This window comes from Dendrobates tinctorius, unplaced genomic scaffold (genome assembly GCF_039654945.1).
Source record: "Dendrobates tinctorius isolate UK_male_01 unplaced genomic scaffold, ASM3965494v1 ptg000016l, whole genome shotgun sequence".
Classification (NCBI taxonomy): Eukaryota; Metazoa; Chordata; class Amphibia; order Anura; family Dendrobatidae; genus Dendrobates; species Dendrobates tinctorius.
The window spans coordinates 67872713-67897371 of record NW_027361684.1 but is presented as its reverse complement, the minus strand read 5'-3'; the positions used below and the strand labels follow the sequence as shown (position 1 = coordinate 67897371).

The 24659-nt window shown below is 41.7% G+C and overlaps 1 long non-coding RNA gene across 1 annotated transcript in view; it reads right to left on the bottom strand.

The window, feature by feature from the left end:
• The window catches only part of LOC141080607 (uncharacterized), a 192293-nt gene extending 168855 nt beyond the window's left edge, over nt 1-23438 (bottom strand). Inside the window, exon 1 of the long non-coding RNA XR_012228972.1 lies at nt 22337-23438. This is a non-coding gene — a long non-coding RNA (uncharacterized lncRNA). The remainder of the gene's footprint in view (nt 1-22336) is intronic.
• Nucleotides 23439-24659: the final 1221 nt, after the last annotated feature.

Sequence of the window (24659 nt, the reverse complement as noted above, 5' to 3'; positions counted from 1 at the left end):
GACTGAAGTCTACGATAGCATTACTGTCACAGCTGCGGGATCACGCTGACATCTGACAGCATGACCCTGCAGCACTCTGACCGACGATCTTACCGGCGATAGCGCTACTGCCGATAAGAACCACTGCGCCGGTGTTTCCCACGCTGTCACACAGATGACCGTGTGGAAAACACCATAGGAAGCTGGTAAAACGCAAAACAAAAACTCAGCAAATCCGCAAACATTTTTATACCTGCGTTTTTGCTGCAGATTTGACTGACTCAATTGAAGTCAATGGGTAAAAACCACTGCAGAAACGCACAAAGAATTGACATGCTGCAGAAAAAAACGCACTGCAAATACTTAAGGAAATTTACTGATCATGTGCACGACACTTCAAGAATGTCATTGAATTAGCTTGCATAAGGATTCCATAGCGTTTTTGGCCTATTTCTGTGTGGGGAAAAAAACGTAGCAAAAATGCATCAAATGCACTGTGTGCACATAGTCTTAAAGTAGTGCTTATGGGTTAAAGTCAGGAAAGAAATCAGCTCTGAATAAAAAAAAAAATGTTCTGTCCATCTTCCCCTTGCCAAAGATCGCATGGATGATTGTGGTGATTGCTGAGGAAAGCTCTGAAATACAACTATGATGAGTGGCCTGCATGCTCTGAAGCTGCTTCACAGTCCTCAGAACCTAACAGTGGATAATTACTAAAGGAAAGCTTGGTTCTTCTGCCTGCAGATTCTGCATAATAACATCAGGGTACCCATCTGTGACCTGAATCTAAAAAGAAACTAGTAGTGCAGAATGACAACAATCTTAAATGGAAGCAACTGACATGAGAGAACAGCTGAACCACAAGAAATGTTATCTTTTGGCACGACTAAGTTTAGCACCCTGATCCCAAAGCACTTCAGTTTTGCACTATATACCACTCTGGCAAAAATTAAGAGACGACCACATCAAAACCCTGTCATGGGCAGCCCATTCTCTAGACCTGAACCCCATTGAAAACATCTGGAATGTAATCAAGAGGATGATGGATAGTCACAAGCCATCAAACAAAGAAGAACTGCTTAAATTTTTGCGTCAGAAGCAGTGTGAAAGACTGGTGGAAAGCATGCCAAGACGCATAAAAGATGTTTTTAAAAATCATGGTTATTCCACAGTATATTGATTTCTGAACTCTTCCTGAGTTAAAACATTAGTATTGTTGTTCCTAAATGATTATGAACTTGTTTTCTTTGCATTATTTGAGGTCTGAAAGCACTGTTTTGTTTTGTTTTTTAATTGTGACCATTTCTCCTTTTCAGAAAAAAAAACCCCAAAAATGTATTGCTTGGAAATTCGGAGACATGTTGTCAGAAGTTTGTAGACTAAAAGAGCAATTTACATTTTACTCAAAAATCTATTCTATTATTTCTAGCATTAGTATTGTTGCTTCTAAATGATTATGAACTTGTTTTCTTTGCATTATTTGAGGTCTGAAAGCACTGTGTTTTTTTAAATTTTGACCATTTCTCCTTTTCAGAAAAAAAAAACAAAATTTATTGCTTGGAAATTCGGAGACATGTTGTCAGAAGTTTGTAGACTAAAAGAACAATTTACATTTTACTCAAAAAGCTATTCTATTATTTCTGTTTTTCAGTGACTCCTTTGTATCCCTGTTCATACTGTACCCACACACACACATGTTACACCTTTTGAAAGGTAAACTTGCACCCTTCAGCAAGAATATAGCCAAACAAACCACACATCCACGATTTGATCACAAAATACAGTTTAAATATTAATTTTCATAAACCTGCCATAAGGAAAAATGACCTGCAAGTGGCACCACAGTACCCCAAAGCACACTACCAACACATTTGTAAACATGCACTGCTTTTTCACTAATTACTTCGCCCCACACACATGATACACCATTTGAAAGGTAAACTTGCTCCCTTCATCAAGAAAACAGCCAAACAAGCCACACATTCACAATTTTATCACTAAATACAGTTTAAACATTAATTTTCATAAACCTGCAGAAAGACACAATGACCTGCAGGTGGCACCTCAACCGGGAAACATTTTTTGGCCTCTACTTATCAAAGCAATTTATTGTATTACCAATCTACATATATAAATACCGGTCTGTGTTCAACAGCTCATGAAATACATTTACATTTGCGCCCCCGACGACCAATGTGCGAAAATTTCGCATGGGCCAAGCTAGTATACCTATAAAGAGAAAAATGAGACAAACTGAACATTTGGATGTATTCTCTTAATTTTTGCCAGAGCTGTAGATCTATACCATCATGATTTGAAACTCTTCAATGGACTTTTGTAGGAAGGACATTACTTACAAGTTGTGTAAAATGTTGAAAAAAATTCTGATATTTCCCTTATTTGGATCTAACCTTTTAAGAAAGTGCCATGTTGTCTACCTCATGATTTCTATACCGCTTTCCGTATACTCTACCTGGTGATCTAATGTGGATTAGGGTTAAATAATAATAATCTTAATGGTTTAAGTAATTTTAAATGGTACAGAAATATTCTAGGAAACAAAACAATAAAGTTTTACTCCACCAACTCCTGTGGTCCTATTGTGCCAATCTTAGACCACTTTGATGTTCATGTTGTCTTGCTATAAAAACATTGAGTTTCCTTTTTAGGCTCATGTCTTAGGGTATGTGCACACGCTGCAGATTCTGCTGCGGATCCGCAGCGGCTTTGGCCCTGCGGATCCGCAGCAGTTTCTGCTGTGTTGTACAGTACCTTTATTTTCTATCGAAAGTGAAAACCGCAGAGCACATGCTGCGGATTTTTCTGCGCGGATTTGCTGCAATTTCAAATCCGCAGCTTGTCACTTCTTTGTGCAAAATCCGCAGCGGTTTTACACCTGCTCCATTGTACAGGTGTCAAACCGCAGGGGAAAACCACAGGCTAATCCGCAGATAAACCGAAGGTCTTTTGACCTCTGGATTTACCTGCGGATTTTGACAAATCCGCGTGGAAAAATCACAATCCGCAACGTGTGCACTTACCCTAAGGCTACGCTCACACGTAGCGGAACTCTAGCGGAAATTACCGCGAGAATTCCGGATTCCATTCCACGGGAAAATCGCATTTTAAATTCCCATGATTTCCCGCTGAAAAACTAGCATTTTGCAAGCGTAATTAGGTTGCAGAATGCTAGCGTTTTCCAAGCGATCTGGAGCATCGCTTGGAGAACTGATTGACAGGCTGGTCACACTCGTCAAACATAGTGTTTGACGAGTGTGACCAACTTTTTACTACTGATGCTGCCTATGCGGCATCAGTAGTAAAAGATAGGATGTAAAAAATAATAATAATAAAAAAAAATATTGTTATTCTTACCTTCCGGCGTCCCGCGCAGCCTTCCCGCCGTTCTCCACGCTCCCGGTCCCAGTAATCCTTTGTGAGAATGGCAGGAAGGCTGCGCGGGACGCCGGAAGGTAAGAATAACAATATTTTTTATTTTAAATTCTATTTTTTACAGGTATATGGTGCTCAAAGCCCGGAGGACAGTCTCCTCTCCTCCGGACCGTGGGTACCATCCGCAAATGTTCTGCTTACTTTTCGCATAGTGTGCACAGCCACATGCGGAAAGTAAGCAGAACAATGCATTCCTATGGGTGCGGGATCGCCGCGATTCCGCTAAATTAATGAGCATGCTGCGTTTTTTACCGCTAAGCGATTCCGCCGCGGAAAAAACCACAGCATTAGCACAGCTTTGCGGAATCCCATAGGAATGCATGGGATGCTTATTTTTCGCGTTTTTGCGGCAAAATCGCACGTTTAAAACCGCTGCAAAAATGCTACATGTGATCTCAGCCTAAGAGCTTTAGCTGACTCTGAAAAGTTATATATACAGTTAGCCATATTTGGCATATTTCGCCCCAGGGAGAAGCACGAGCAAAACGTGCATCGGGGTGCGGTGAGACAACATGCCACTCAGCGTCCACACTATTAGCAGCACGGATTCAGGTAATATGTACTTTGATTTTGTACAAAAGAGAAAAAAAGAAAGGTGATGGCATTCACCGTTCTGTCGTGAAAATTCTTCATTAATTAAAAGGCATTGGCACGGGAGGAACGTACAGAGAGTGGACAACGGCTGTTTCACACACTTGCGCTTCAACGGATCCCGTGAAACAGCCGTTGTCACTCTCTGTACGTTCCTCCCATGCCAATGCCTTTTAATTAATAAAGAATTTTCATGACAGAACGGTGAGTGCCATCACCTTTTTTTTTCTCTTTTGTACAAAATCAGATTACATGTTTGCTTTTCTGGATTGAGCACCCGTTCGGACGGTAGTTTGGCGGTCGTCCAGGTGTGTGATTTTCGACTTGAATAGCAGTCATGGGACTGCTTAGGGGTTAAGGAGCAGTGCCGAATCTTCTGTCTCTCTTATGTAATATGTACCTTGCCTTATTTTTCATCTTGCACTGTTAGTATGATATGTGTCTTTTCAAGACACATCAATTTGGAGAGCTGGATGCTATGGTTTCTATGTGTAAATGAGCACAGGGATGCAATATACCTGTATTTAAGCTGCAGTCTCTAATGTGCAACTGGGCACAAGAATTTTAACAGTATGTTAGGCATAAACAGTAGTGGTCTTTAATTATAGCAAGAAATATATCTCTGCCCTAGCACTTTAGCAATCTTTGGAATCATTTGCTAAAGTCTGGGCATAGCTACGTACTATAGTATTTGCCTTTAATACAGTTACTGATACACAGGACCAAAGAAAAAGATTCCTTTAGTTTGACCGGAAATGGTTATACTCCCTTTGTCACCAACGTGTGTAATATTATTCAGACTTCATGCAAATGTGGAATTATTATCCTTAATATAGTATAAATTTATCTGTGCAATTTGGATATATGTGCATGAAAAATGCATGAAAAATATTTTTTTGAATGCCACATATGGCTAACTGTAAATCCAATTAATGTCCTACTGCTGCAGCCGTTCGTCCCGTTTATGTGTTATTTGGTTTGAGGCAACCCCTTTTATATTTGTCATGTCTGTCATATTTTAGATCTTGAAATAAAGTATTTTAGATTTTATTTTACATTTATGTGAGACTCTTGATCTATATGTTGCATAATTGTGACATGATCTATATGATACGTATATCAGTATATGGAGTGTTGCCCACTCCTTGTATGAAGAAAATGGGCTTGGTTATTATTCTTACTACAAAGTAGAAGAAGACAGGGAATTATCACACTCACAAAACCAAGCAACTGTAAGGTTATGTGCACACATTGCGGATTTTTAGCCGCAAAAACGCTATAAATCCGCAACCCATTGAATTCAATGGCATTTCGCACATACTGTGCTAATGCTGCATATTTTTCCACGGCGGAATCACATTGTGGAAAAATATGCAGCATGCTCATTCTTTCTGCGGAATCACGGGGATTCCGCACACATAGGAATACATTGATCCACTTAGGAATGCATAGGAATGCATTGATTACTTTCCACATGTGGCTATGCCCACCATGCGCAAAGTAAGTGGAAAATGTGCAGATGGTACCCAGGGTCTGGAGGAGAGGAGACTCTCCTCCAGGCCCTGGGTACCATATCCATGTTAAAAAAATAATTAAAATAAAAAATCATGATATTCTCACCTTCCGACGGCCCCCGCAGCGTTCCCAGGCCTCAGCGATGCTCCCGGCAAGTCTCGTTCCCAGTGATGCCTTGCGACAATGACCTGTGATGACGTAGCGGCCTCGCGTGATGCTACATCATCTGGGGTCATTGTCGCAAGGCATCACTGGGACCGGGACTCGCCAGGAGCATCGCGAGGATCGGGAAGGCTGCAGCGGCCGCTGGAAGGTTAGAATATCACGATTTTTTATTTTTTTTATTATTTTTAACATTATATCTTTTTACTATTGATGCCGCATAGGCAGCCTTAATAGTAAAAAGTTGGTCACATTTGTCAAACACTATGTTTGACAAGTGTGACCAACCTGTCAATCAGTTTTCCAAGCGATCTGTAGGCGATATTCACCTGTCCCCATTCCACCACCGCGCGTCGCTCTGTCCTCCGTGTTCTCTGACTGTGACATTCAGGTCAGAGGGCGCGATGACGTAGTCAGTGCGCGCCCTCTGCTGAACATCACTGCAGAGGATTCAGGAGACAGAGCGGCGCACAGCGATGGAACGAGGACATGTGAATATTGCCAGTGCCGGGGGCCTGAGCCAGCGGTGACACTAGCACCTGTCCCACATAGCGCGCCAGTGTCCCCGCCTGCTCAGGTCACCGGCACCTGGCCCCCAGCAACGGAGAGGTAAGTATGAAATTTTTTCCTTCTAATTGCAGCGGCAGCAGCAATATATGTGCCGTATTTATCTATGGAGCATCTTTTTGGGCCACCATTAATCCTTGTGCAGCATTTTATGGGGGGTATTTATCTATGGAGCATCTTTTTAATAAGTGGCTCAGGAATTGGTGTAGGAAGGAGGGGTATGGTTTCCTGCAGAACTGGGCCGACTTCTCAGTTGGCTACAGGTTCTACGCTAGGGACGGGCTGCACCTCAATGGGGAGGGTGCAGCTTTGCTGGAGGAGAAAATGGCTAGAAGGTTGGAGGAGTGTTTAAACTAGGGACGGGGGGGAGGGTATTCCTTTTATAGGAGGGGAAGACAGTGCAGATAGAGACCTGGGCACAAATAATGACATTGGGGGCAGGGGTGGCATGGGGGGTGGGGTTAGAACAGTTAATAATTTAAGAAAGAATAGAGGTACAGAGAGATACATAAAGTGCATGTATACTAATGCCAGAAGCCTCACCAACAAAATGGAGGAACTGGAGTTAATGTTGTTGGAGCATAATTATGACATGGTGGGGATATCTGAGACATGGCTGGATGAGAGCCATGACTGGGCTGTTAATTTACAGGGCTATAGTCTGTTCAGAAATGACCGTAAAATAAGCGAGGGGGAGGCGTGTGTTTATATGTAAAATCATCCTTAAAACCCATCCTTCGTGATAATATATATGAATCTAATGAAAATGTAGAGTCCCTGAGAGTAGAGATAAGGGGAGGGGGGAAAAATAATAAATTACTGATAGGGGTTTGCTATAAGTCTCCAAAAATAATGGAAGCAACAGAGAATATCCTCATAAAGCAAATAGATGAAGCTGCGACTCAAGGAGAAGTCATTATTATGGGGGACTTCAACTACCCTGAAATACATTGGGGAACCGAAACCTGCAGTTCCAGCAAAGGTAATAGGTTTTTGACAACTATGAGAGACAATTACCTTTCACAACTGGTTCACGACCCAACAAGAGGGGGGACACTGCTAGACCTAATATTAACCAACAGGCCAGACCGCATATCAAATGTAAGGGTTGAGGGTCACTTGGGTAATAGTGATCACAAATTAATAAGTTTTCATGTATCCTTTAATAAGATGTGTAGTAGAGGGGTTACAAGGACACTAAACTTCAGGAAGGCAAATTTCCAACGGATGAGAGATGATCTTGGTGCAATTAACTGGGACGATATCCTGAGACATAAAAATACACAAAGAAAATGGGAGACGTTTATTAGCATCCTGAATAGGACCTGTGCACAATATATACCGTATGGGAATAAACATGCGAGAAATAGGAGGAAACCACTATGGCTAAATAGAGCTGTAAGGGTTGCAATAAGAGATAAAAATAACGCATTTAGAGAATTAAAGCAAGTAGGTAATGATGAGGCATTAACTAAATCCAGAAGATTAAATAAATTCTGTAAAAAGCAAATCAAGACAGCAAAGATTGAGACAGAGAGACTCATTGCCAGAGAAAGTAAAAATAATCCCAAAATATTCTTTAACTACATAAATAGTAAGAAACTAAAAAATGATAGTGTGGGCCCCCTTAAAAATAGTCTGGGTGAAATGGTGGATGAGGATGAGGAAAAAGCCAATATGCTAAATGACTTTTTTTCAACAGTATTTACACAAGAAAATCCCATGACGGATAACATGATCAGGGATAAAATTCTCCATTAAATGTCACCTGCTTAACCCAGCAGGAATTACGGCAGCGTCTAAAAATCACTAAAATTGATAAATCCCCGGGCCCGGATGGGATACACCCCCGAGTACTGCAGAAATTAAGCACAGTCATAGATAGACCATTATTTTTAATCTTTAAAGATTCCATAATAACAGGGTCTGTACCACAGGACTGGCGTATAGCAAATGTGGTACCAATATTCAAAAAGGGGACAAAAACTGAACTTGGAAATTATAGGCCAGTAAGTTTAACCTCAACTGTGGGTAAAATCCTGGAGGGTTTTCTAAGAGATACTACACTGGAGTATTTGGAGAAGAATAACCTCATGACCCAATAGCAACATGGGTTTACAAGGGACCGTTCGTGTCAGACTAATCTGATAAGCTTTTATGAAGAGGTAAGTTCCGGACTGGACCAAGGGAATGCAGTGGACATGGTGCACATGGACTTTTCAAAAGCTTTTGATACAGTGCCACACAAAAGGTTGATACATAAAATGAGAACAATGGGGATAGGGGAAAATATGTGTAGTTGGGTTAAGAGCTGGCTCAGGGATAGGAAACAAAGGGTGGTTATTAATGGAGCACACTCGGACTAGGTCACAGTTAGCAGTGGGGTACCACAGGGGTCAGTTTTGGGCCCACTTCTTTTTGACATATTTATTAATGACCTTGTAGGGGGCATAGAGAATAGAATTTCAATATTTGCAGATGACACTAAACTCTGCAGGGTAATCAATACAGAGGAGGACAATTTTATATTACAGGAGGATTTATGTAAACTAGAAGCTTGGGCTGATAAATGGCAAATGAGCTTTAATGGGGATAAATGTAAGGTCATGCACTTGGGTAGAGCGAACAATATGTATAATTATGTGCTTAATTGTAAAACACTGGGCAAAACTGTCACTGAAAAAGACCTGGGTATATGGGTGGACAACAAACTCACATTTAGCGGCCAGTGTCAGGCAGCTGCTGCAAAGGCAAATAAAATAATGGGATGCATTAAAAGAGGCATAGATGCTCATGAGGAGAACATACTTTTACCTCTATATAAGTCACTAGTGCGACCACACTTAGAATACTGTGTACAGTTCTGGTCTCCGGTGTACAAGAAAGACATAGCTGAACTGGAGCGGGTGCAGAGAAGAGCGACCAAGGTTATTAGGGAACTAGGGAGTCTGCAATACCAAGACAGGTTATTACACTTGGGGTTATTTAGTTTGGAGAATCGAAGGCTTAGGGGTGATCTTATTACAATGTATAAATATATGCGGGGACAATATCAAGACCTTTCTAATGATCTCTTTACTCTTAGACCTGTGACGGGGACAAGGGGGCATCATCTGCGTCTGGAGGAAAGAAGGTTTAAGCATACTCACAGACGTGGATTCTTTACTGTAAGAGCAGTGAGACTATGGAACTCTCTGCCATATGATGTTGTAATGAGTGATTCCCTACTAAAATTTAAGAAGGGACTGGATGCCTTTCTTGAAAAGTACAATATGACAGGGTATATACACTAGTTTCCTTAATATTGCATTGATCCAGGGAGCTAGTCCGATTGCCGTATGTGGAGTCGGGAAGGAATTTTTTTCCCCAATGTGAAGCTTACTGTTTGCCACATGGGTTTTTTTTGCCTTCCTCTGGATCAACATGTTAGGGCAAGTTAGGATAGGATATGGGTTGAACTAGATGGACTTAAAGTCTCCCTTCAACCTTAATAACTATGTTTTTGGGCAACCATTAACCCTTGTGCAGCATTTTATGGGGGTATTTATCCATGGAGCATCTTCTTGGGCCACCATTAACCCTTGTGCAGCATTTTATGAGGGGTATTTATCTATGGAGCATCTTCTTGGGCCACCATTAATCCTTGTTCAACATTTTATGGGGGGTATTTATCTATGGAACATCTTCTTGGGCCTCCATTAACCCTTGTGCAGCATTTTATGGGGGTATTTATCTATGAAGCATCTTCTTGGGCCACCATTAACCCTTGTGCAGCATTTTATGGGGGGTATTTATCTATGGAGCATCATCTTGGGCCACCGTTAACCCTTGTGCAGCATTTTATGGGGGGTATTTATCTATGCAGCATCTTTTTGGACCACCGTTAACCCTTGTGCAGCACCACCCTCGGCTTATACTCGAGTCAATAAGTTTTCCCATTTTTGTGGCAAAATTAGGGGGCCTCGGCTTATACTCAGGTCAGCTTATACTCAAGTATATACGGTATTTTTTGCAATAAAATGAAAAAAGTCTTTCAGCCCACATCACAGTAAGGTTGGTTTTTGGCTTTATTCATTACAACTATTTAAGTTCCATATACTTTCTTTGGCAATTTGGCTATTATTGGTGGTAGTCATGTTAGGTATCAAACTATAACTTTCTTTTCTGTGGTCTATTTTGGTAGGTCCGTGTTTCGGGTCACTAAATAATGCACTGTTGCACTTTATATGATTACTGAGAAATATCTGTCATTTGCACTTTTTGTATATCCGCCTTTTTTTGGTGGTTATTATATTATTTTTTTGTATATAATTTAATACCTTTTGTGTACTCTTCACGGCCATCTTTATTGGTATATGTGATTTATATCAAATTGCCACTTTTTTTTACCTAACCTGACGTGTGTGGTACCTAGGTGTTGCTGATTCCCTTATGTATGTAATCAGAAATTACCTATTTACAATCTTGATTTTATCTTTCATTTTTGTATAATAATAAAATCTATATATATTTTATGTACTGCTCCTGGTCCTTTTTTTCTTAGGTTCATGTGATGTTATAATAGATGAGCTTTAATACTACTAGCCTGTTTTTGGGATTATTGCTAATTTATTTATATATTGATAGATTAGCCTTTACAAATGTGGAGATGCAACATATGTGGGGTATTTTTTTTTTACATTTTTGAACGTACACAGCTTGGGGTGCACAGCCCCCGTCGGAGACTTCAACTCCTCAGCCGAGGCTGCGGCCTTGAGACCGGATCCCTCGTCCTCACACGCCGGAACAACAGCATCTGGTACCCAGACATACAGTGGCCCACTAAAAGTTCCCAGACTCTTCACCGCTGCCAAGAGACAGTGCCTCCGGTACATCCAGGACCGCTTCATCAACGTGCCGCGCCGCCTGCGGCTCCATCATGGGATCTTCCAACCACCTCCCTTCGGACGTCAGAGTCTGATAAGTTGAACTCTACGTTTTCACTTTCTCGCTATTAACGATTTTTTTGTTTATCGTTGGTGACAGCTGAAGTCAGGCCGTTCCCCCCGTTATACTGTACTTTTATTTCTATCCGCACAATACCGCTGTGTGACTTGTACATTTCAACTCCCTGCGTGGAGAAAGCTTTGTCATCTTTTTCCTCTTGTTATATAAAAACACCCGTTAACACTTGATCTGCCTCCTGCTCATCACTGCATCACATGCACCTGCTAGTATCCTACACCATCACCAAAGGCCTTTTAAGGCTATGTGTTGTCAGTAGGCATAGCATTCAGCTTCCACATTTACTACATTATTTGCCTCATTATCCACTTCTCTCCATTGTCTAGCTATTTCTTCAGCAAGCTCCAGTCTGCTGTTCAGCTATCTGCAACCACTTCCTATCTCAGACATACGGTAACTCTTAGATTTTCATGCCGACACTCCCTACACAATCTGTGCACAAAGCCAGGCTCTGGACTCATGCTGCATGTGATTCTGACAGCATAAATCTAGAGATAGGTTCCCTTCATATGATAAGGACGTCTGATATGGCCAAATGTAACCATTGCTACACTTCACTCCATGACCTAATTCGAGAATCACTGAATGCATATTGACAAAAATCAGCATCTAACAGCCTGCAAGTGATCTAAATGTCCCCACAATAGGACACAGTAGCATGATTTAAATGTAATTTTGTATAATTCATTAATTTTGTTAATATCCTGCATCCTGCATCCTCCATATGTTTCATTTTTAATTCTGACCATGACAAAAACTGATCTGCATCTGCCTATTTATCTCTTGAAGGATGTGGTGAGTCACATAACTTTATTGTGACTTTCCGATTTGGAAACTTTAGCCAGCTCTACTTAAATACTGTTTGAGCCTTCACAAATATATGTTGGGAAGATTACTCCACTGATACCTTCTATGGAAGGTTGTCATGTATATTCTGTGTTAGCATACTTGAATTCACAGAGAAAAGAAGAGAAGGAAGGAGTCAAGAAGAAGCATGATATCATATCCATTCAGTGCCAGACACAGGCTGAAGAGGGCTTGTATGCAAAAATGGTTTGTAGGCTCCATTATTTGTCTGTAACAAATGCTGTTTGGACGTGGACCTCTTTATCTGTAGGGCCGTTACCCCAATGGTATTTCGACTTTGCCTCCACTCATGGGCATGTCCACTTATGTTATGAGGCAGGATCAGCATCTTGTCTCAGGCAGTGGTCTGAGGTGACTCTCAGGGGATTGGTGCCCTCAGGACACTGATATTGTTAACAGCTGTTGCGGCACAAAATGTCATCTAGTCCCTGCTCTGCCAGTTACTCTTGTAGGCCACCGACTACATATGTCCTGTGGCATGTCCGGCACTGTGCTCGGGATGTTAACGATGCGATGACATCCTTATCGCAACAGTCCAGCACAAGGCAATCCAGAAGAGGCAGTGGTGAATGGGTAACTTGGATTAGGTAAGTATTAGCTCATTTTTTGTCTTTTTATCATACGGCCCAGTAGTTGGTGGTTTTGATAGCACCATACGGGGGGAATTTATCATGGGGTAATAATGCTGTGTGTATGGGATTTCATACTGTGCAATAGAAAATTATTGGGCTTCACACTGTATATAATGACTATGAGGCATCATACTGTGTGTGGAGGAATGAACTGTGAGGTCATCATACATTACATGGGGAATTATACTGTATGAAATCATACTGAATATAGGGGCTGTTGGCCCTCATACTCTGTTTAGGGGCTATGTGTTATCATATTGTATATGGGGGCTATGGGGCATCATACTGTGTATAAGTGGGCTATGGTTTCCACCATACAGTGTGTGACAGGCTATATATGTGGAGCTGTGGGGGTAATAATATTCTGCTTCAGTGGCTGTAGAGAGGAGGCATAGTACAGAGTGGGGGAAGTTTAGAGAGGAGGCATAGTATGAAGAAGGGGAAGTATAGAGTGGTGGCAGAACAGAGAGGGGGACACACTGAAGATGGGAAGAGACTGAAGGGGGCAGTGTGGAGATAGGTACAGAATGGGAAATCAGTGAAGAAAAGACAGCATTAAACAGGACAGTGTGTTAGTTATAGTTTATAAATGGTAAGTTATACATTATAAGGAGTGATGATGTGTTATAGTTGATAAGAACAGACAGTGTAGAGTCTATTGTTCTAAAGGGCAGAAGGTGTCTTATTGTTCATAGGAGTGGATGGTATGCATGCAATATTTTATAGGAGAAAAGAATGTGCAGATTATATACTGTAAGGTAGCGCTTGTCATTAAGGTAGGTGATACTTGCTAGGCAGCGGATAAATCAGGTCCGGCACAGGTTTCTCAACATAACTCAGTCCATTCGGTTTATTATGCAGCATAAACCAGCAACCGCAACAGAAAGTTCATATCAGATCAGCATAGCGTCCATGATAGAGCTCTGCTCTGTTAATCCTGTGGTCACACAGGCTTTGCTATGTCCGGTACGCAGGCTATCTAGCCTCACAGTTATATCCCCTGACTGGGTTACCTCATGGCTGCTTTTCAGTGCAGACGTTCATTCCCTCAAGGGAACTATCAGACACATGTTTCCACGTGCACTCAGGAAGGCAGACACGTCAGCCAGATGAGACCTTCCTTATGGACCAACCGGGTCCAAGTATTCACTCATGTGACCTACCCTGGCCACCTTATATGGTCCGTAGCCACGCCCACCGGATCACATGGCTATGACCTCATCACAGGTCCTGCAACCATTCTCACACATACAGTTTCCTATGGGTATTTTAGACACCCGCCCCTAGGTGGGTTTGTAGGTGATTGATCCCACCCGTCTCACCAATCACCTGAAGGCTTCTCCCTAATACATTGGACCAAAACATCAGCTCTGCTGATCAGCACATAATCAAGCCTTCATCCCAAGGCCTCCCACATTGGGATACATAACGGTCATTTAGGACCCTGCTCCTGTTACCACACTGGATGTGCCTGTACACCTGTCCTGGGACACCCACACAGTGCCCCCTAGCGGACACAGTGGTCACTACACCACAGTACCATAAGAGAGACAGAATTAGTCATATTTTGTGCAGGAGGCAGTGAGGAGCAATAATTATTCATGGGCACAGCATGGGCAAATATTTTTATTCAGGAGCATTGTAATAACACTGTTATTTTTAAGGGCATCTTATTGGGATGTGCAGCAGAAGACTGAAAAAGAGGGAAGTCTACATACATGATCTGTGAATGTCCAAAAGTCATCATGGGATGGAGATGAAAGAGATGGGAATGACTCCAATCAGAGAAGCTGTCACCTATAAGGTACCTGCATGCAAATAATTATTTGTGATACTGACCACATCTCATCAGTACTATGATTCCTGTATGGTCCACAAACTGATTGGTACCAACTAGTATCGCCTTACCAATGTCAAGGGCATGCTAGACGTTTCTGGCACCACTTTACCCCTTTTCTGAAACAATATACCTCAACACTAGTTCCCCTAGTTTACTAGCGGTTTCTGTAGGTTTGGTAGAGCTTGGGAGATTTGATGACTCTTCTTGGAAATTCCTCCTTATTCTCGGAGTCTACTGAACATGTGGGAGAGTTGGCAAATATATAACGTGATATAATTCATGTTAAGAGAGATCAAGGAGAGCATTAATAAGATTTATTGTTTGAGCCTATTTTGCTTTTTACCAATTCCCCCTGCTCTACTTGGGTATATTTATGATTTCTACTTTTCAGGTCATCACCCACTGGCCTACAAAACTAAGCCTTACATCTTTACATTACTAAAACCACCAGTTGAATATTTTGCAATGTTGAGAAAGTGAAGCTTTATGAATGGCACAAGTTTTAATTTGAATTAATTTTTGTGAAAAATAAAATGTTTGTCACAGACACCGCACTGAACTTGCTCACTGAGCCAGTGCGCGTGTCCTGAGTAAAGCGAACAGTGCTCAAAGCTACCTGTGGAGCGGGCAGCAACCGAGTAGATGTGTACTTCACACCCGCAGGACCTGAAGCACGTGACTGCTAGGGGCGTGGCCTAAACCACAGAGCTAGCAGCTGCAAGACAATTCCTAGCAGAGTAACTGCGAGACAAAGTTACCAGGGGGCATAGACAGTGAGAATAGTCAGGACATAGCCAATGAGTCACACACAGAGATAGCTGCAAGGTACCAGAGGGGCGAGCAGAGAGTAGTCAGGTCACAGGCAATGAGTCATACACAGATAGTTGCAAGGTACAAGAGGGGCGAGCAGAGAGTAGTCAAGTCACAGGCAATGAGTCATACACAGATAATAACGCAGTACAAAATCAACAGGCAAACTCACAACGGGAAACAGAATCGGGTCAGAACCATATAAACAAGCTATAGCAACAAACAGGCACACGGGGGTCAGTACACTCGGCCAAAGGCAAAAGTATAACTGGCAGGGATTGAAGCTACCCAGGGGTTTATGAAGCTCTCCCAGAACCAGAAAGAGGCCACAATCATTAACCCCAAGTGTGCAGGTCAAAACCTGCACAGAGCTCCAGACATTAACCCCCAGTGTGCAGCTCAAAAACCTGCACTGGGATCATGACAATGTTAAATCAAAATTACCGTAGTTTGTCTTCCCAAGTATTTATTCCAAAGTTCTTAATATGTCTATTTATTTATTTACTTAAATGAGGGAAGTTATAAAGTGATTAAAAATGAGCAAAAAGATTCAACTACCATGCTCTGGTTGCAGTTGAGAGGAGGGCAGTGTTCACGTCTGTGCCGGCAATTCTCTATGGCATCATGTGCCCCTCTTGCTACTAGGTCTAGGCAACATCTTCACATTGCGGTGCGATGGCCATCATAACATTATGGAGGCTTAGTAATCAAAAGACATTCACAGAATGCTGGCACTTGAATATGTTTGCACTGTCTTGGTCCATATGCTACAGAGTACCAACGTGGACACTGGACCATGGTCCTGCAAATCTTTTTGTTCCACTCTAATCAGATTTTAATTAGATGTTTATGGGGATTTCTGATTCATTCTTTAAAAGGTATATCTTATCAAAGACAACTACTCTCAGAATCCACTCCACTCCTAATGTCTCTCACAAAAGCACAATGTTGTGGGCGAAAGCTGCAAGCAGGAAGTTAAGTATTAGTACATGACAAACTTTATGTGAATATTTTTCAAAGAGGTCTTAAATCCACAAACTTAGTCTCACTGATATAGAGCAGTTTTTCATTCTAGCTCGCATTGTTAGAGACGGCGGAAAGCACTAAATATAAATAATAGGAAGCGTGTTCGCCACCCGGGGTCCACCGTGCAGTAGGCGTAACAACCGCTGCTGACTAATGGCGGACTCGCTATATGGCGGTATACTGCGCTCGGGTTAAACGTCACCCGAGGTGCGCAGAGCGGTCTCTGTTAAACTCACAGAGGCGCTTTAGTAAGAATAAAGCATAAACGCCGAGCCTGTTAGCTTCACAGGTCTCAGCTGGCGTGCACACACTATATATGGTCACAGGACACGACCCAAGGCAGAGGTCGGGGTCCATCTTGACCTACCGTGCGTGCGGCGTCGCTACCGCAGACGCCAGTAAGTGCTGCTAACTGCAGCGTGGTGGTAACTACTGCCGTTGTACGACAGTGCCGTGAGGCATCACACTATCGGACGCTAGTGTAGCAGTGCGGTATGCACTGTGGTGTATGGCTTGCCTCTGGCTGGCGCTGACTATAACTCTAATTCCCTATCCACATGCGTAGTATCAGAGGGAAGGGGTTTCATAATAAGTCAGTCACCAGAATCATACATCCATCACCATTCACACATAGCAAGTATAGTCTATACTAGCGCATGGGCGAGCGGCCATTCGGGCCTTTTATAGCCATGCGCTTCCGGGACCTTCCAGACCTCTGAGATGGGCCAATCAGATCAGGACAAGGACCTGAGCACGTGACCCCCGATCTCCACTGGGAGATCGTCTCGTGGGCATGCCCAGTACCACGGCGAGAGGACTTAGCCTCTAGAGTGGTTTCCTGCAAAGCAGGTTGCACTACCATTGCTGGTCCAGAGGTGGCAGCAACATCCAGACTCAGAGAGCTGGTCTAAGCAGGGCACCTGGATCGCCGAGATTACGGCGCAGGTCCCTGAGTGGTCGGAAAGGAATGGGAGACCGCTGGATGTATGGCTCTGGATTCCCGCTGTGCAGCTGCAGGAATCCGACGCCTAACACACAAAGATGGTTATTGGACCCCCCTCTACAATGCCCTTATGTCTTAATATGCCATATAAATAGGAGATATTGTCACGCACAATGTAGGACAGACTAAGTGCAACACAAAGGGATAAGGGAAGGGGAACCAAACACTAGGGAAGGGGGAAGTGGAGACCCCTAGACTGATCTAGCATCACCCTGTCTGTCCTACCGTTCCTATATAAGTTTTACACCTATCGCCGAGCACAATACCTAATCCCTGTATTACCCTAGCGACAAGCCCTGCAGCAGGAAGGATGGCGCTAGTGAATCCACCTAACACTAAAGACAGCAAGTATAAATGAAACGCGGGAGACACTTAGCTTGAGTAGACTCAGAGAGAAACACTGACGCCTTCCAAACTCCAAGAGGACGCTAGCAGACTGCTACAGCTCCAAGCCACAACAGAGAAGTGCAAATAGAAAATAACATCCGCAACTCCCAACAGGGAGTTGAGAGTTATAAACACCCAGATCCAGGTGACACCATTAAGGCCGGAGGAGGTCGCCACTAGTCTACAAGGCCAAGCGCTGAGACCTGTTGCAGCCAGATGCAGTGCGACTGTCTGCAGCCTCTGACACACCCGTGACAGTTATCCTCAATAATTATTATGTTTATTCAGAAGTCAGGGCAAACAGAGCTTACAATATCTTTCTTTTAAAAAAAAGAACCAGAAAGCACATAATAATCCCTAAAAATTAACTGTTAATTCAATCACTAAAAACATATAATAGTATAAAATAACTAAATACACAGGGAGTCAAAGATCAGAGCCAAGTAAGCAAAATCAAAATTACTTGTGCATATAGTTATAGACCTCGGGGCAAAAAACTACCATGCCCTAATAAGCCCTATTGAGGCCCTTCCTAACCGCGGAGGTTGGCACCCTAGTTGTTGACGATATGGCATCCCCACTCAACGTCAGCATCCCTAGTAACGCCCTAGACCACCCTATGTATACAAAAATAGGGGACACAAAAAATAAACACACACACCTACATTACCGAAAACACAAAAGTGACGAGACAGTTATTGTGCTATAGTGCTGTAAACTTATCTCGCAGTATAGAAACCCATCAAAACCCAGTTCTTATCTCGGAGTACGGGTTTTTGCAGCTTAAATAAGACTTATCTCGTAGTCAAAAATACTAACCTGCTGCAGTAGGCAGACCCATAGAAAGAAATGAAAAATACCGAAAAAAACGTTTACAGAGACATCAATATAATAAACAGCACAAATAAAAATACATTTGTCCGAATTTAAGGACAAGCACATAAAATGATACGAACGCTGCACATTTAAATGACAGAAATAGAATGTCAAGTTATGTCTGTCGCAGCCGTTGCAAATAAGCCAGGGATTTTAATCACCCAATAACTCCTGAGGCTGAATCCACCTCAAAAATTTGCACAAGGAAACAATACACACCATATGCGATATTTAAGCAACAGCATACATGTAGAACAATATTTCATGAAGCTTAAAATAACAGCACCTCAATAAAACTTATCTCTCATGTGGTGCCAAAAATCAAGCAAGATATAACACAATACATGTGCAATGACCCTTCAAAAAAAAAAAATGCAAGAACACTATATAGATGGACTGTGCTGAGTATACTCCCCAAAATGATATAAAAAACAGAGGGGATTCATATATCAAATATCAATGCAGTGCTCAGCATTTCATATATCAAAATGCAATAATACAGAGAAATCTCCGTCTCATAGGGTTAACAGTGGTCATTTATATGGTAGCACATAAGGTCTGCCAAATAAAATGTGCAGCAATATACTTATCAGCCATAGATGCAGACGGAACCCGACGCATTTCCACCTTTAAGTTGGTGAGGGTTCATCAGGGGTCAAAAAGTGGGGACTCATTACCCCTGGCCGAAATGACAATGCACTGTGCAGTTTCCTTGTGCAAATTTTTTGAGATGGATTCAGCCTCAGGAGTTATTGGGTGATTAAAATCCCTGGGTTATTTGCAACGGCTGCGACAGACATAACTTGACATTCTATTTCTGTCATTTAAATGTGCAGTGTTCGTATCATTTTATGTGCTTGTCCTTAAATTCGGACAAATGTATTTTTATGTGTGCTGTTTATTATATACTGATGTCTCTGTAAACGTTTTTTTCGGTATTTTTCATTTCTTTCTATGGGCCTGCCTACTGCAGCAGGTTAGTATTTTTGACTATGAGATAAGTCTTATTTAAGCTGCAAAAACCCGTACTCCGAGATAAGAACTGGGTTTTGATGGGTTTCTATACTACGAGATAAGTTTACAGCACTATAGTATTTTTTGCACGAGACAAAACTGTCTCGTCACTTTTGTGTTTTCGGTATTGTGGGTGTGTGTTTTTTTTGTGTCCCCTATTTTTGTATACATAGGGTGGTCTAGGGCGTTACTAGGGACGCCGACGTTGAGCAGGGGCGCCATATCGTCAACAACTAGGGTGCCAACCTCTGCGGTTAGGAAGGGCCTCCATAGGGCTTATTAGGGCATGGTAGCTTTTTGCCCCGAGGTCTATAACTATATGCACAAGTAATATTGATTTTGCTTACTTGGCTCTGATCTTTGACTCCCTGGGTATTTAGTTATTTCTACTATTATATATTTTTAGTGATTGAATTAAAAGTTAATTTTTAAGGATTATAATGTGCTTTCTGGTTCTTTTTTTGATTATATAATCCTAAATTATTTTGTGGAGGTTTTTTTTTTTTAATATGTTTCTTTTAAAAATATTCTTTTTTTTCTTATAGAATGTCTTTTGTTCGAAACTGTGCTATGAACAAATAGTGACAATGTGTTTTCTGCTCGTCTACCCATGACAATAATCATGAGAAGATATTTATAAATTTACTACCAACTAGTAGTAAAGACACAAAGGTCTATACACTATAAACATGGCATGTCAATTCTCTCTGTCATTTTAAACATCTCAGAACCTTAACAACATCCAGTATTGGAAAATACACAAAATATAATGGAATAGAGTAATTTATATTTTAAGAGCAAGGAGAATTTGGTAGTTCAGCCAGCCATCCTTCTCCAGACAGTATCTGCTCGCTGCCCAAACAGCAGTCTTTTGACAGCTGTCAACTGGCAGAGGAAATCCATTAAATGTGTGTTCAGGGAAACCTCCTATTAGCCCACGAATCATTAAATCAACAGCTTTCAAGGAGACAAATTCATACAGTATGCAACAGGTTAGTCGTAACTCCACAGTATAAAACACTGTGTGTTTCTTATGGACATGCAGGTATTTTCAGACTTCTTGAGTGGGAATGTAAACATTGGGTTTGAGGTATCGTCGATATATCGTATTCTATTCTTATTCTTTTATCATTGATTTTCTTAGAGCAATTTAATTTGTATTATATCTTTCAGCATGTCTGGAAAGAACGGTGTTTTGGTGACCCAGGTAACCACTGCATTGATCATTTTTAGGGTCATTTTGGCCTTCAGTGACCACCTTGGTCATAGTCTGTTGGGAAGATATGTAAGAACAACATGCTGGTTGACAATTGAGGAATATAGAAAAGGGGATGCTTTAGATAATCTGGTAATGTAGTAAAGCATATGGTAAAAATTGAGGATTAATCGCTAAGCATATTTGATACTGTACCTTTGCATGCTTTATTATGGATTATTTGAATTATGTGCCCTTATTCATCGTCAATACCTTTTGTAAACTTTAAAACCTGGCTAAAGCAAAACATTAAGGTTTAATATTGACTGTTCAATAAATCAACATTATTATTTTGCAACGTCTTGATGAGAAGTATAAATTGGAGTCATTTTGGTCCCTGTGCGCTGAGTGTTTATCATGCACAGTAAAGCTGCCAGTGCCGGAGGCTTTGATAGAACACTGTATAAAATGGTAATGCCTGAGCTTAGCTTTTCTTGAGGACACAGTGTATTTTGATAAATATACCCCATACAAAGAAGCCGTGTCCAGTCTTCCTGCCTGCCATCTTTGCTCTGAGCATTTCGGGCGGCATGTTGATAAACTATTTGCCTTTGCAATTATTCCTCTGCCTGTATTGCAATGGTTATCCTTTATCGTCAGCTTGAGAAATGCTGCTGTTATCTCTTGCATATCAATGTGGACTGCAAAGCATTGTCATGCTTCTCGTCCTTCTCCCTTAACGTTCCAAGACGAAAGAAATCATGTGTATGCTATGTGCCTCATGTTGATATCAAGATTGCATGGAAACATTTTTGACACCTTGGGATAAATATGTGAATGTTTATAAAGGTTTCTGTAGGCAAACACGATATGGATATGTTTACCAAGAAAAAAATGACCATTTGGCTCTTCTAAAGTCACATTCAGTTTGGTTTGTGTTTCAAAACATTTCCATTATTATAAAGACATTATCGTACTGTGATGTCAATGATATTGTAGAATAATTTCTGCTTTAAAATTCCAAATTGTAACCGAAGATATCAAGCGAAATGTGAAATAGCTCTTACAGCTGTGTGGACATTGCACCTGTTAACCTTATGAGTTGTCCTAAATGACCTCTAACCTTTTGTAGGAACCTTGAGATAGTCCCATATTTATAGAAAGGTTCTTCTTCTGTATATTTGCCCCAATTTAATACAATTCTATCTTGGCTTGGATTTGACAGGATTCATGACTCAGTTTAAAAGAAATGTTTTAAGAAATGTGTAGTAAAGGTTATGTTCATGTATGCAATAGCGTTGCCATTTGTGTACGTATTTTGAAGAATCTCATTTACGTAGGGACATTAGCACCTACTTACAGTCATCAGTATTAAGTTAGATACAATTTCCTTGGAATTACAAAACATGACTTACCAGGTCACCCTGAGTTCTGAAGGTCAGTTTCTGGTCTTTGCTTTTCGTGAAAAATAGTGGTTATTAAGAGGTTCATTTATTCCCTATGTGGCCAACTCTGTTGTCTAATCCATCGCCCAACATCCTAGATTAAATCCCATGATCACAATCCACATCTCGGCAGATATACCACAGGATCACATATAGAATCAACAAAATGGCAAAAATGAACAAAGCTACTAAAATAGCCTTGGTCACAGGAGAAATGAGGGACTGCATGTCACCTACAGGTTCAGACTGAGAATAGTTGGCAATTACTGTGATTAATGAAGCAAAGGTTAACCGATGGTCTCTGGCATCGACATGCAACTGCTGTTGAGCAAGGTACCAACTAGGACCTGTGGATCATCTGCATTGCTTCGTGCCAAGTTGAATGAGACGTACAAATGGTGCTTTATTCCACTTGACAGAGAAAAGGGAAAGAAAATGACAGCTCGTCTATAACAGATTCAAAATCGGCTCTGCACACGTCCATCTGAGTCTTCAGAACGAGAGATCAAGGCTTTAACTAGAGCAAAGAGGGGGACTGCGCAGAGGAAACTTAATGATGCTAATAATCCTGCCATGGGAGCAGCCCTGATCCTCCAGACTTCCTTTATTCTAGCAGAAGACACAAGACGTAGTTGAACTTGAAGAACAAAAAAGAGTGAGAAGAGTTGAATTGGAGTTGATGTGAGCTCCAGCTGTCGCTGCCATCAAAAGCCATCAGCCGGGGACAGAGCGAAGGCTGCGGAATAACTGGAAAGAGGCATAAAAGTCGTAGGAGCAGAGGTTTAGAGGGTCAGAGGTGTATGGTTTACCACTATAGCTTAGAAGACAAAGTGTTGGAGGTCATGAGTCAGTGGCGGCATACGGTCCACCGCTGGCGAGGTATAGCTGGCATAACTGTGAGTGGTGGGTAGTCAGTAGGCATGCATGACAGAGAAAGGCTTCATATGTAGTGTGAGAGTCTCTTGTGTGTGTATATGTCTGCAGCTAGGCTGCTGCAGACTGAGAACTAGCTTGATTAGTATTCCACCCAGCAATGTCTCTCCCTCCTTCTCCTACCTCAATATCTCCCTCTGTCCTCCTCCTTTCTCCCTGCAAAACTCCTCCCTTTCTTCGCTGTCATTCAGTCACTCACCCCCATCCTCCGGTGTCATTATTATGTTGTGATTAAACAGCGTGCTGGAGGTTACACTATAAATACGGCTCGCGGAGTAGCGCGCTGACGCTGTGCAGACAGCAGACAGTAAATAAATGGGATTTCCATTAAGACACTTGCTTGCGCATCCGGTCCCATGACAAGCCCTGTACCCTATAATGACATGGCATTAACCCCTTGCTACTTCAGTTACAAATAACACCTATAAGAATTAGTAACCTAAATGAACACAGTGACTGTAAACCCCTATAATCAGAGCTAATAAATGTGTGCACGTCTTTAACTAAGCTTATATGTTATACGTACGCAAGGGTGAAACTGTAGTGGGTGCAGAGGTTGTAGTCACACCCGGGCTCTAGAACCTATGGTGCCCCAAATGTCCCTTTAGCCCATATCAGAAGACCAATACTTAGAAAGACGCATGATCGTTGGGGGCGCTGTTGGAGATTTTGCATTGAGATCACCACTGTACACAATATGTGGATGGATCAACAAAACAACCATAGACGCTTTCGGAAACTGGTGTTGAAGTAAATTGATTACCTAAGGTGTCGTTGTTAGCCCTGCCAGCTCTTGCTGCTCCTATCCACATTCACGTACTTTACAGTAGATGTTGTTTCATTTGCTTAATTGAGGGAATATGTTTGATGACCATCACTCTGATGAGGAAAGCTTACTTAATCTTCTTGAGAGTAAAGAAACCCATCATTGCTTCTGCTTCATTCAATCATTCATGCTATAAATTGCAAGCTCTGCTACCTCAGTTACTTCAATGATTTTCTTTAAAAATGGGCAAAGAGCAGCAATGCATTAAAATAGTCAATAATTACATTATTCAATCACCCCCACCACTCCAATGATGATACTTGGATGACTAATACCAGTGATACAGTGACAAGTCATGACCATCATTCCTTTCACTACTGCAGCCAATCACTGACCTCAGCAGCCAAACCATGTGAATGATGTACGTGATGTCCTCACTACACTACAGGAAACATTGATGTAGGAGAAACAGAGGAAATAATAGGTGAGTATTATTTTTTATTTTATCACCTTTCTTGCTCTCAAGAAAATCCTACAAAACCCCTTTAACTACTGAAGACAGGATCAACTGGCAAAAGGAAAAGGAATTAGATT